Raw genomic sequence first — 12,683 nt, forward strand, 5'->3', positions numbered from 1 at the left:
TTAATATCATAAGTGTGTAGAGCTGGAAGGACAACAAAGTCACTCTGAGCTCTAAGATAAGGTAACATTATTCAAGTAGTAGTTATTCTGAATGCAGAATTAGTAAATTTGGCAAACTTACAGTAATCAATGTCACAGTTTAAAATGTATATTAAACAAGATTTTAGTGCATTTCTTTGATTGTGGAGGTATTATTAGTGACTATGTATAGAGGAGGTCACATTATATCTGCACATGTTTACAGACATTTGGAAAATAAAACTGAAGTAGATGGAACAATTTGCATAATATCATGTGACAACTTAGTGATTTAAACAGGGTACTAGTACTGTGATGGGGTGGGTGACAATCCCCCACTTAAAGTACCACAGCACATAACCTCTCCCATTCTTTCCAATAGCCAAAGTTCTTTTGTCTTAATAGACAGCCCCACCCTCGATATATAGTCATGTAAACAAAATACACATGAGTATCTTCCACCTGACCTTGCAAAACAGTATCTGCGTGGGGAGAGGAAGCAAAATTTAATGTAATCCAACTTCCTGTGCAAGAACATCAAATACTTGTTACTTCAGTGCCGTAGTTAAGGCAACCACAGCAGTTTGTTATTCTATCATAGCGGTGCGGATGGTTTATTTTCATGCAAGCCGTGTGCTTCACTTGCTGTAAATTTTGAAATGATAGTTTTCATAGTTTTTTCCCACTTTTAAGGGAAAACATATGTTATTATTTAAAATATAAGTGTTGTATCATTGACATAGCCATACTTTGGAAGATATTATAAAGAACTGCTTACAAGTTTTGGATTTGGACCTAGCGATATCCATTTTTTCTCCTTTCTGAAAGTCATATGCACACTTCACTGTCTAAACAGTTTAATTTGTTTTTGAAAACATCAGCTTGCAAATCAAATCATATTTGTTTGAAAGATAATTCAGAATTATATACACAGATGGCACCAAACCAAATACTTTCACTAAAGGTTTGTACAGTGAGCAAACCGAGCAGTATTAACAAGGGATCCTTTCAAGCATGCCTTATTTGCATGCAGTGGACGGTGGAAGTTAAAGAACCACAGCAAGCTGCCAATCCATCTCCCAGAGCTATCAAGCCATGACCAGCATTTTAAAATGTATTATGTTATTCTGAAAAGTTTTGATGACTCCTTCTTTGAGGAAGGTTTATTCACATTCTGAAGCACAGAGGACTGTTTTAAAGACATGATTCGTCTTGTACTGAGTGCAGTTTGAAAGCATCTTAGCTTCAATAGTACAGGATAAAGATTTCTGTCTGGAACTTCTCAAGAGATTACATACTGAACGTTAACTCTTGAAAGTCAAGAGCAACAAAGGTAAAACAGGTACCTGTGATATTCATCTGTTTTGGAGCCTTTATCTCACACTGAATAGTGTTACTATGTTATATTACTTATTTTTCTGTAATCAGTAACATAAAATATTTCTGTGTTTCACAAAAACTTTAAGCATGTCAACAGAAGGTTGTTCGACATCACTAAAGCAGGACTTGGGGGAAAAAATAGCTTTGATTGAAACTAGTCTGATATCAAATATTATGAGAATCCACTTAAAATATTCATAGGAATTCACATGTAAGCTACTATTTTCAGTGGATCATTGTGCCAAGGATATTCTTCATGAAACTGATATATGCTCACAATCTCTGATTACAATTATTCTGAATTAAGACATAAATTACTAGCCTTGAAAAACAAGTATTTTAATAGCACACCAGAATCATTTGTAAATAGCATTTCTGCTTTCCAGAAACTAAACCAATAAATATATGCATCAAAGTACTGGTCTCACAAATAGATTTCAATCTTTGAAGTTCAAATTGTGATTACATTTTAGTAAAACTGTTTACTCACATTCCTTGTACACACACTGCTAATTTCTGCACTGAGATTACACTTCTGTGCTTGCATCGTCACTCACTACCATGCAAATTATAATTATGCTGTCAAAAATAAATTATTCTATAGAAAAAAAAAGAATCCGAAAAACGTGGATGCCTCATTTAATGCAGTCTTACTTAGGATGTTTTAATACACACACATTTCCTGAAAACAGACATTTGTACTTAGTATATTTTATTTGGTGAGAAACGGCTAAGTAGATACATGTATAAGTATATATATTCATGCATATTAATGGGCAGACTGATTGTTTTATACTTTATTTATTTATACATTGTCATCCTTTAAGCTGTCATATTTAGCTTTCAAATGCATAATATAAGTGGGTGACAGAGACTTGCTTTATTTGATGAAAATATTATGTAGAACACCAGAAAAAATACTTTCTTTTTATAGTCTCAGTCTCTGCATTCATGCCGTGAGGCCACCTAGGACTACAGACTCCTTTAAGCTATATTACACGTTTTCTTACCTACACAGCTATCAAGTTTGGTTTTAAATGAGCTAACATAATGGCTACCTTTTATACTGCACTTTTTGTGATTAACAAATGACACAGAATGAAAGTGCTTTTACTCATAGGTAGATATTACAAATAGTAGACTACAATCCTAGGCGATTTGATCTTTCAGCTAAGCTATGAGAACATTGAACAACCATACTGATTTTTTATGATGATGACATGAGTTTTACATAATCAATCCGGAATATTATGACACGAGTCTACCAAATACTCATGGCATCATTTATTTCTTTAAGAAAATAAGCGCACTGATCTAAAAATAAATACTTGTACTGAAAATTGTTAGAAGTGTTCAATGCCTTTAATCTTAGAAATGGATCAGGGATATACTATTTTGCTTTGTTTTATTTGAGTCTCTGTTTATTACAATGCTTGTCAAAAACACTTTTTGTAGCTAATTAGTGATTTCTTTACACCAGTCTATAAATGTTGGTGTTCCTGGCAGTGTGTCTGAGCTGCATATCTAAAAGATTACGGTTTTTATTTGAAAATCACATTGCCATAATTTTGTTGCGGGTATCTTGTCACATGCTTACTATGTTCACTTCTGTGTAATGTACTGTGTACTTTTGTTCATCTTTCTTCATCCTGATCTTTTACTAATATTATTCCTTTACATCCCATGCGTAACCACTGTGACACAGTCAGACAGACAGACAGACAGACTCTCATATGCAGCCTCCACCACAATACTTCTGTATGAATGTTTAAACAAGTTATAAGGTGTGACATTAGATGATTACATGCTCAGATATTTGTGAACAAACCTTTGTATTCTTTACATTAATGTTTTTCCATTGTTGTCAGTCTTGCATCAGATGCTACCTAAAGAATACTGCTGGGCTCTCACAGCAGAAGGTATTCATATTTCTCCGTTTGCTTTTCCCTTTTTTTGAAGTATTGCTAATTGAATAAAACTGGGGATGCCTTCATGCCACAAATGTATTATATGGTGCAGATCACCAGCTTCACATCTCCACTACAAAATGTGGCCAGAAGTACAATTCTATGCTCATACAAAAGCTCTAAATAAATTATTCTTTCAAGCCTAATATTATAACGTACTTTAAAGGCTATTTAAGAAGTGGGCTTTAACAAAAATTATAAGATGCCATTGCAAAAGGCAAAGTAATTCCATTTCCAGAGAGTGACAAAAGCAAAAAATCACATAACACTCACAATAGGTCACTGGAGAGACGCTACCACAGCAAACCGTCAGTCAACATTATGCACTCAGAGGTCTCATAACATTTTATCTTACATGAGATTCCCTAAAGATAAACAGTGCACACACTTATAGAACTGCTTCTATAGCATACTCAGTGCTCACAGTTTGCACATGTGCAAATAGAAAACATCATAAACAGACTTTTTAAGGGATAAAAGCCCAAAGCTCCCAAGCAGTTTGATAGAAAAGGATCACCAATGGGCCAACCTATTTGTGTTCTATAAATTGGTGCCAGGAAATCTGCCTCAGGAGTGCAGTGAAATTTTGTTCTAAAAATTGTTTTATGTTTAGCATTGTTATATATTTTAAACTTTAATAAAAAAAGATTTGGATAAAAAAGAGTGTAGTGAAGCAAAGCTCAATAATTTTGACATCCAGCTCAAGCACAGATGACCAGCTGGTTATCACTGCAAAACTAGTCATGTTTTTTGTACTATATGGAGCTTTATCTCCTTTATTGAAATAACAGTTAAAGAGAGAGGGAAAATGTTGGAATGCAGAGTGATTTACATTTTTGAAAGCCGCAAGACACTTAGAACTGTCAGGTCAACTGACAGCTTTAAAAGCTGTTAGACATTTGGGGGGCAGTGCAAAGAGTATTACAGTTTTCAAAGCTATTAAAAGTTTTCAGTGTTGGTCTGTGGGAGTCACTCTTTGTCTGTTGTGTGTGCTGCAGCATAAGACTAGAGCACAGTAACACTGAGAGGTGTGTAACTAAAGCTGTTATGCAATTTTCTGATGTCATGATAGTACATAACTATCTTTTTGCCAGTTGTAGAGAATAATTATATTACAATTATTACAGTAACAGTAATACATAGGTACAATATGGTATATACTGTTGTATACTCTGTTCTGCTGTTTCATAACTTAGGCATACCCTAATCATATATTAATAGTGTAATATGCCACTAATACAGTCCAGTAACTGAGGCACGAAATGTGATACTGTATCATGATTATTGACAAATATACTAGTGATAAAGTGATAAAATATGATCATTGCAAGTGAACTGTGACACTGCAACATGGTTAACAAACATACTGCAATATATTTTTGAAACACATCTTATAATCACACAGCATTAGTACTTCTAAACAGATAATGTAAAACTTTCCATACACCTTATTCTTTCTAATAGGTATATTATTTACTACATATGACATTATTATGATTTATTTTAGTTGAAGTATGCAGATAATTACAAAAAATGGACATCCAACAAATGCAGCATTTTTGAGGACTGGTTAATATTGCTTAAAATATATTGCTCACATTTGAAGCATTTTCGCTTTACAGTTAATTGAATAACTACTTATTCTCCTCTTATTCAAGTTACATTTAGTTTTGAAAAAAATGAAGGTTATAGTGGATCTTCTTTTCATTTCGGACTTCTGTTTTTTTTTTTTCCTGTAAAGACACCCACAAAATAATGTCATAGTAGGTAATAGGCAATGATTACATACATACCTACACACAATCTTGGTAAACAAAAGAAACAAAAAAAAAAAACAACTTTAGAAGAGCAACTTCTTACTTATACTGTAGTTTCACTATTATCACATATGTTAACCTTCAGTGTAAGGAATTCCACCTGCAAGACCTAGCTGACAGTCTATTTTTCTATGAAGTAAGATACTGTTGCTGTTGTGTACGACAAGAAAAAAATATACTAGCCAATACATTAATTTAGGTAGGGAGGTATTATGGGTTCAGTCTTTCTTGATGCTATGGCAGGATTTTTCAGCTATTTAAGAAATTTAGGGTGCAGTTTGTATCAAAAACTGAAATGCTGTATTATACTTGCTTCAGAAAGTGAGTAATACACTTAAGAAATAAATAGCACTTGTCCAACTCAATCTAAAATTGGTACCGTTTATTTTAGCTGAAGTATTCATATAATTACAGAACGTTAATAATTAGAAAATTTTCTAAATTGTGAAGTCTATTAGTAAAGAATACTTTTATGACATAAGTACTTTAAGAACTAGCCCGCATTAATGTAAATTCAAATTTTATCTCGAATTAAACTCTCCTTTAGATACATTTTAGTTATTTGGTGGCTGAGGTGCCTTCTCAGCAGAGTGTACACACCCTCACTCTATCCAAATATTTTTTTTCCCCTAGATGCTCTGATTTCTTCACATATTGCAAAGATGTTGGTGACCTGGCCTTTCCCCAAATTGCCTGACAGCGTGAGTACTGCGTGGAGTGTGACTGAATTTCTGCATCCTGGGTTGGGTTATTGTAACGTTCAAGATTAATTCCTCTGTCTTGCTCCCATTGAGCAATGGGATAAACACTAGCTCCACTGTAACAATGACTGGGATTAATTGGGCAATCAGAGAATGAAAGAATGAATTAATGAATAAATGAGTGAAAGTTACTCAACATATTTTGTGTGCTGAGTGCATGTGAACCTTTCCCAACCCACTAGAAAAATGACTGGGCCATGGCTCCTTTACTTCTTTTCTTCATGGCCTGACTTGCCTCTCAACCTCCAAACATTGAAAATCATAGCACCGGCCTTTAAAAATCATAACAGAGAGGCAGAAAGAGGAGCACATGTTTTTTTTTTCCATTAGGAAGTCTTTATATACTAGACCCTATAGAGTTAGTGGTGGTGAATCTTTGTGCAGGCTAGGTTTACCTATTTAATAAAGTAAGTACCCATAAGCAGGTTCCACATTATGAGGAACATAATAAATCTAGGAGGAGTAAGGCTAAATCTGTGGACCAAAATCATAGTTATTGTGTCTTTTGGCTTTTCCCAGTTAGGGGTCGCCACAGTGGAACTCCGGTCCGCTAATGATTGGCAGTAGATTTTTACATGCCGAGTTGCCAGCTCTGACACACAACCTTCAACGAAGGCACGCCCATTCACACATGTCTCCACAAAGAAGACGCTCTAGCTGAGAATCGAACATCTTAATGTGAGGTGACAACGCTACCGCAGCACCACCACCGCAGTTGGATCAAAATCATAGTGCTATGCATAAATCATAGAAGCTGAGTGTTATGCTGTCTGACTCCTCCAGTGTTGGGGTCACTATCTGAACTCAGTCCCCGGAGTCACAGTAAGGGCTTCATCCCTATTCACCACATAGCCAGGCTGCACAGTCCCCACATCTAATGCTAATATTTTTCTTAGAATTAGTAATACATAGCTGAGAAAATTGGACAACAATTTAGTTGAAAGGATTAAGGCTGTGAGCTACTAATACATTTCATTGTGTAGTCATAGGTTTGACTCCCACAATCTACATTTACAAATTTATATAAGGCTAGGTATCTTATGATCGGCATGAGTATTTGCATAGTATAGTTACTGTGTTCCTAACAGTGTCAGTGAAAAACACTGAGATGCTCAAAAAAAGAAAATACATTTGTCAGGTTATAGCATAGCAAGATTTCCAGCATTCCCTGGAGTGCTGGCTAACCTGCTACCACAACCATACACAGCATCTGCCTTTAACTATGATGTAGCAGTGCAACACCCAATAGGAGTTGTTATTGCACTGGATTCCCATATTAGTATATTATGCTAATATATCCTGCTCAGCAGTCATGAAAATGGATGGTAAAACTATGAATCACACCCTGCCACAAGGAAGCAGACCAAATGCACATCCATTCCTTTGTGGCATTACCCAATGCATAAACATGGGTGGGTCCTTTTGTCTGAGGTATGATACATGTTTATGAATTGCATAGAGAGAAACATTAAGTGCTGCACACTGCTCAACACTCGATTTATTAATCTCAGTGTCCATTAATATGTTACACCTAGCTGTTAAGTAGTACATAGTTACAGAGATGGTGTCAACAGTTATAAATAACCCAGAATTATCAGACAGACGTGATTTTAAGTAACTTTGTACAATGCTACACTGGTCTGTCAGAGAATAAAAACGTGATCATATTGTAAATATATATCCCATAATCACAGTATAGGAGCAATTGTAAGTGTGTTACTACTGTGAAACATTATCAGCTAGTATGGGCTGTTGTTTGTTAAGAGCATATAATCTCATTATAATAGCTTTAGGACCTTAAACAAAGGATAAATTAATCAAAACATAATCTCCATAATAAAGGAGCAAGTCACCATAAATGAAAACTGCCTGTACATTTCTTAGGTTCATAGGTAGGTACTAGGCTATTGGCCCAAGGGCCTAAGTAAGTCTAGCCAACAAGGTTCCCTGGCTTACACCACCCAAGAAAGTTAATTTCCTGTGTCCCTGTCAAGCAAAGCCACAGAAGTGATCCCCGGGGTGTATTTCCTATTTCCCATCCACTCAAGATTTTTCTGGAAGAGTGCTAATGAGGAACTTTGCTTGACATAGATGGGTAGCTTGTTCCAGAGTATTGGAAGTCTCTGGGACAGAAATCTATCCCTCCAGCATGTCCTGTTTATTGTGGTGACAAGGTTTAGGTCCCTAGAGCGTATAGCTCAGAGGGACTAGGATTTCTTTAGGTGTAGCATGTCCAACAGTTCTGGGTTTAACATAGCTTTATATGTTAGGCAGAGATTGCCTTTGAGTAGGCGATATGCCACAGAGTAAAGCTGGAGTGTTTTTGAGATGGTCAGTGTAGGGCATCTGTTTGAGGCCAGTAATCCTCTTTGTGAGGAACTTCTGTGGCCTTTCCAGGTGCTGCAGATGTCTTGTGAGGTACATTCCAAAAGGGACGTTGTACTCTATAATGGGTCTAATGAGTGCTGAGTAGAGGGGAACAATGACCTCTTTTTTCCTGTATGAGAACCCTTTTGTGAAGAGGTGTGCCACATAGAAGGATTTCCTGACTACTGTAGCGATGTGATTATCAAAGGAGAGACTACTGTCCACCTGGGTCCCAAGGTCTCTTATTACACATTTGGCATTAAGTAGACTGCCGTTTATGTGGTAGTTTATGGGTGCAGAGTTTTTACCAAAGGGGATGACAATGCACTTTTTGGCATTGAGCTTGAGGCCATGCCTCTGACACCAGGCATCTGTCTCAGTGAGGCTCTTCTGTAGGATATCCACACCATTTGGGGACTCGACTGTGGCTCCTAGTTTGCAGTCATCTGCAAACTTCGTTAGCCAGAGGCCTTCTGTGTTAGCCTGTACTTCAGAGAAGTAGAAACCAAACAGGAGAGGTCCCAGGACTGAACCCTGTGGTATTCCACTTGTCACTGGTTTAAAGTCGGATTTTGAGTCTGCAACTTTTACAGTGTGGGTTCTGTCAATGAGCCAGTTGGCAACCCATCCTGTGATGTAGGGGGTTATACCTAGTTTAGTGAGTTTAGCTATAATTCAAGAATGGGGAATGGTGTCAAAAGTCTTGGTGAGGTCAAGATAGATTGTGTGAACCACCTTACCTTCATCTACAGCTTTGGTGACTGCCTCAAAGAAGTCGATTAGGTTCAGAAGGCATGATCTGCCTTTCACAAACCCGAACTAGGTGGGGTCCAGAGTTTGCAGGTTACCAATGTCTTTGTTTATATGTTCCATGATGATAAGTTCCATAGCCTTGCAGACCAAACTCGTCAGGCTAATAGGGCGATAGTTCCCAGGATCAGTGGTGGCTCCCCCTGTGTGAAGTAGGAAAACTGTTGCTGTGCGCCATTCAGTGGGCACAAAGCCTGACATGAGACTATGATTGAACATGGTGCTTAGGTGGGAAGCCAGTTCATTCTGAAGTTCATGTAAAACGCAGCCTGGATGTTGTCCGGTCCCATGGATGCTGTGTTTTTGGTTTTAGAGAGTGCAGCTTTTACCTGCATAGATGTGATTACAGGGACTCTACATTCTTCCTGTATAGATATGGGCCCTTTAGGGGATGAGAGGGTGATAGGGGGGGTAAAGTTAGCACTGAACCTATCTGCCAGGATGTTGGCAATATCAGTTGGTTCTGTAATTTTCGTGCCATTGTGCTGTAACTCAGAGCAGAGCTGGGTGCTGCCATTGAGATTCTTGACATAGCTGTAGAATGCTTTGTGGTTGCCCTTAGAAACAGTGGTGATTTTGTTTTCATAGCAAGCTTTGGAGGATCTTATAAGGGATCTCAGTTTCTTGCTGACCAGGGAGCTCCTCCACTCATGGGATTTTACTCTCTTTTGTAACAGTTTCTTCCTTCTGTTGTAGAGTTTGTTTATGGCAGGGGACCACCAGATTGGCTTCTTTTTTTTTGTGGATAGCTTCTTGGTTTTGTTTGGGATAGCATGATCCGTGCACTCATGTAAGTGTTTATAGAGTGCATTTGTGTTAGATTCAGCAGTCGTAACTGTATTGTCCATCTGCATGGGTGTCATCGTGTATATTGACAGATATGCACCGTTAGTGAGTGATTTCCAAGATACTTGTATATCAGATAAATGAGGGTAAAGTTAGAGCTCATTAATGACAGGGGTACTGCAGGAGCTGTCTGGGAAAGATGGGAGTTAGTGACTGATGCCTGTGTTCCCATCTTGGTTCTGTTGAAGTCCTGACACTGATGGATGAAAGCACTTAACCTGTTGTTTGTGAACCTGTTGTTCATGGAAGCATAATAAACCTGTTTGGATTTCCCAGTGACATCTGGGGTTTCATTCTTTTGGAATTTGAGGGACGCATCTTGGCAAGTTACAATGGTGGCACCCAGTGATGGCTAGTTGAAGTAGTTGTGCAGCATAAAGGACTAAAGATGAGAACCCACAAAGAAGCAGACTGGTGAATTATAGCTGGCATAGGCCTTTGTACAGAAGCATGCATAGGTCCTTGCAACTTTTACTGTGGGACATCACTCATCCAAGCTGCTGCAGCAGTAGCAATTGGTAGAAGATCAGGCAGAAAACTGAAATGTCAGGCCCTCCTTATGAATAGCATCTCCAGGGGAAAGCAGAAAGATAATAGCTAGTATGTAACAGGGAGATAAATGCAGGAAAACATGTAAATGTGGAAAGCATTTGTAAATTTGTGTACTGATTGCGAGGTGCAGCTCCACCTCAAAACATACACACACACACACACACACACACACACAGAGCAGAATTCACTTTGTGCTGTATGCATTCAGAATCAAACTTAACAGAATTGTTCTGTTGTCCTGTGTGAACTTTAATTTATATCACTACTTTGAAATGGCCAGACCAATAACAGAGTCTTGTCTAAAAAGCATGTTATCTTTTAATTTGTTTCCTCTCATATAAATAAGACAGTTAAAAATAATTTCTTGCCATACAAACTGAGGACATCAGTAAATTAAATCCAGCCATTTAATTGCTAAATGCATAAACTTAATTATATAAGGAAAGTAGATTTAAGATACAAGCATGTCAACAGGGTTGGGCGTTCCCAGAAGGGTTAATACTTTCATCCTGCATTATTAGCGGTGAAGCGTTAAATGTCTTTTTTTTGTCAGTAAGCAATGGCCAACCCACACACGTGTGAGACCATCTGCATGCATGAATGCATGCATGTTATGGTTTACTTCTACACACACACACACACACACACACACACACACACACACACACACACACACACACATCTTAAGATAGCATATATTAACTAGTGAAAAAAGTGCAACTATAAAAATAAAAGGATGATCTATATTAAGCCATGTGAGTGACTTAGATATTTTTATAATATGTACCAACAAACAAAAACTGAAATATATGTCAAAACAAAAGCCATATACAGAAAATAATTTAAGTTGAAAACAAGAATAATGCCTAAATTCAAGGATAATAGGATAATATAATTGGCTCCAGCAATTGGCTAGTAAATTGGGGTCATACTAGGGAGTTCAAGCATGTATCTATGAGGATTACATGGTGACGAGAATGCCCTTACTCACTTTGTCAGGAATGGACTGCACCTTTCAACCTTTGGTTTTCTCACACTGATTACTAGTAGGAACACTGACTTAGCACTATAAGTGTGAGCAGGAATGCACTGTATAGACAGATGTCTCTGCTTTGAATAGGTGGATAGTGTAGCCCTTTGAGTATATCACAATGGTCGGTATAAGATGGTGCTAGTACACTGAATGCACCCTGAATATAGAGTGAATGTACACTGAATGTACATATTTTGTTCACTGCCATTTGTAAAGAGTTGCATCCTGACTGTTGTGGTAATAGTTGGAGGCCATAATGGCTAATGCTTTTCATGCAGTGGGGGATAGTAGGTGTAATATTTTGTATGAGAGTTTTAGTTGACATAGAGTTTTACTTACTTCGTTATCTGCATATTTATTAAAGGCCATAGAGAGAGGTCTAGAACCATGCCTAAGTACATTTGTTATTTGACATCTGGTATGTTTCTAAATGCTAATCCACTTGTGAGTCTAGAAGGACTTAGTAATGTCTGTTGTTTTTTTGTTTTTTTTTTTTGTAATCAGCTGTTCATCTCCCATTCTGATTCACAGGTGTATGGCCCCATTCTTCTTTTTAGGCGTGCAACTGAACCTCCACAAGTGTGTGCACCTCTTCTTTAATACACAGGTGTGCACATTTTTTTCTTCATGTGTGCTTGTACTGTTGTTGTATCAGTAAGGTATTCTTTCTGTTTCACACTTGCATGACTACTGTTAAGCCCTACTTACAGTGTATTCCGTTTGTTGTATCTGTGGTGACGCAGGAGCAAGAATAACTTTGTGGGGGGGGGGGTTGAGTGAAGAGAGCACAAGCACACATAAATGCCCTGTTGATTATGCTTGCATTTCTGCAAAGGGTGCTTGTTTTCATTATGAATGCTCTGTTTTTCTTGGTTGTTCAAAACTAATAACCAAACAAAGGAAACTCCAAACAATATGAACTTATAGAAGCCACCACCAAAGCAACACACGGCACTTTGCAAAAAATAGGAAACTTGATTTGTTTTATTGTCTTTTTACTTTTTTACAAATGTTATGAGATGCAATGGGTATTTCCTCACGAATTAATATTTTGTGTTTTATTATGCATACAAAAAGGGATGGTGTTGCTGATTGGGTATATTTTTACATGTGATTTTGGGTGATATTTTAA

General features: G+C 37.3%; 1 protein-coding gene across 2 annotated transcripts in view; it reads left to right on the plus strand.

Moving 5' to 3' along the window:
* Positions 1–988: 988 nt before the first annotated feature.
* The window catches only part of LOC122812290 (dentin sialophosphoprotein-like), a 130,504-nt gene continuing 118,809 nt past the window's right edge, over positions 989–12,683 (plus strand). The window contains exon 1 of one of the 2 annotated variants that reach the window (XM_044084693.1): positions 989–1,360. The gene's annotated coding sequence lies outside the window, so the exon portion shown is untranslated. The remainder of the gene's footprint in view (positions 1,361–12,683) is intronic. The other variant, XM_044084692.1, reaches the window with a different exon arrangement.

The sequence above is a fragment of the Protopterus annectens genome, chromosome 9.part0 (assembly GCF_019279795.1).
Source record: "Protopterus annectens isolate FY-2018-M chromosome 9.part0, PAN1.0, whole genome shotgun sequence".
In the NCBI taxonomy this organism is placed as follows: Eukaryota; Metazoa; Chordata; order Ceratodontiformes; family Protopteridae; genus Protopterus; species Protopterus annectens.